General features: G+C 51.7%; 1 pseudogene; it reads right to left on the bottom strand.

Annotated features, from left to right (window-relative positions):
• Window positions 1–160: 160 nt before the first annotated feature.
• LOC105513003 lies at window positions 161–1,699 on the bottom strand (annotated as a pseudogene).
• Window positions 1,700–1,926: the final 227 nt, after the last annotated feature.

Here is a 1,926-nt window from a genome sequence, read left to right on the forward strand (position 1 = left end):
GTGCCATGTGCCTGTAGTCCTAGCTACTCGGGAGGCTGAGGCAGGAGAATCGCTTGAACCCGGGAGGCGGAGGTTGCAGTGAGCCAAGATTGCGCCACTGCACTCCAGCCTGCGTGACAGAGCAAGACTCTGTCTCAAAAAAAAAAAAAAGATCTGAACAGAAAATAGGGCAAAGGGCCAGCTGGCAGTGCCATGAGGCACATGGAATGTCCTGGTCTGTGGAATTGTGGAGGGTGACAGCAGCAGCATCATCAGGTATTGTATGACGAGGATGACACACTGTCACCGTGGCCTGTCCGGTTGGTGTGGATAAACTGCCCTGGTTTGGCCAAGAGTTCATAGGTGTGAGCCCCGAAGTAATCCCGCTGAGCCTGGATGAGGTTGGCTGGAAGCATCTCGTGTCTGTACCTGTCATAGAAGAAGAGGGCAGTGGTAAAACAGGGCATGGGAATGCCAGCCTGGACCCCAGTGCTGATTGCCCGCCACCAGAAGTCCTGGCAGTTTTCAACAGCTGACTTAAAGTTGTCCAGTAGGAGGTTCTGAAGTTCTGGGTTTTGATCAAACGCATCCTTTATCTTTCCTAGGAATACACTTCTGATGTTGTAGCCCCCTCTCCACATCAGGGCGATGCCACCATAATTGAGGGTCCAGCCAAAGTAGGTGGTGCTGCCTTAGCAGCATAAAGCCTTGAGCATAAGAGATAATCTTGGAAGTGTAGAGGGACCTTCCAAATGTCCTCCAGGAACGATTTCTTATCACCATCAAACTGGAACTTTTGGGGACCCTTCAGCTTTTTGCTAGCTTGTATCCTCTCATTCTTCAGAGATGACAGGCACCGAGCAAAGACAGCTTCTCCAATGAGGGTGACAGGTACACCGTACTCCAGGGCAGAGATGGTGGTCCACTTCCCCATGCCCTTCTGCCCCGCACTGTCCCTGATCTTTGGCGGCAAGTGTTTGCCATCAGCATCTTGGAACTTCAGAACATCGGCTGTGATTTCAATCAGGAATGAGTCTAGCTCTGTCTTATTCCAGTCCTCAAAGGCCTGGGCCATCGTGTCCTGCGCCATGCCCAGCACGTCTTTCATCAGGTGGTATGCCTCACAGATCAGCAGCACGTCCCCGTACTCTATCCCGTTGTGCACCATCTTCACGAAGTGGCCTGCTGCCTCATCTCCCACCCAGTCACAGCAGGGCTCTCCAGTTCCTACTTTTGCAGCAATGCCTTGGAAGATGGTCTTGATGCGGCGTCATGCTACTTTGTTCCCTACTGGCATGAGCGATGGGCCATACCGGGCCCCTTCCTCTCCACCACTGACTCCGCTCCCCACAAATAAAACTCCCTTGGCCTTGAGGTCTCGGCACTGTCTTGTGGTGTCCCTATATTCAGAATTTCCTCCATCAATGATGATGTCACCAGTGTCCAACAATGGTACCAGTTTTTTGATGAAATCATCCACAGCTTGCCCGGCCTTCACCAGGAGGATGATCTGCCAGGGCTTCTTCAGCTTGGAGACCTTCTCTTTCAGGGACCAGGCACCCACCACTTTGATTCCCTTTGCTTCACTGGCCAAGAAATCATCCACTTTGGAGAGAGTCGCATTAAAAGCACAGACCACAAAACTGTGGTCATTCATGTTCAGAATTAAGTTCTGGTCCATGACTGCCAATCAGATCAGCGCGATGTCAGCTTGGACCATGGCGGCAGACAGAGAAGAACCGAAGAGCGGCCAGGCACAGAGGACGTGTCTGATCTTTAAAATTGATAATAGGAAGTGCTGTGAAGTCATTTTACCCAAAAAGAAGAACCCTAGGCCGAGTGTGGTGACTCATGCCTGTAATTCCAGCACGATGGGAGGCTGTGTGGGAGGAGTGCTTGAGCCTAGAGGTTTGAGACCAGGCCACACAACATAAGGAGACCCTGTCT

The sequence above is a fragment of the Colobus angolensis genome, unplaced genomic scaffold (genome assembly GCF_000951035.1).
Source record: "Colobus angolensis palliatus isolate OR3802 unplaced genomic scaffold, Cang.pa_1.0 Scaffold220, whole genome shotgun sequence".
NCBI classification, from domain to species: domain Eukaryota; kingdom Metazoa; phylum Chordata; class Mammalia; order Primates; family Cercopithecidae; genus Colobus; species Colobus angolensis.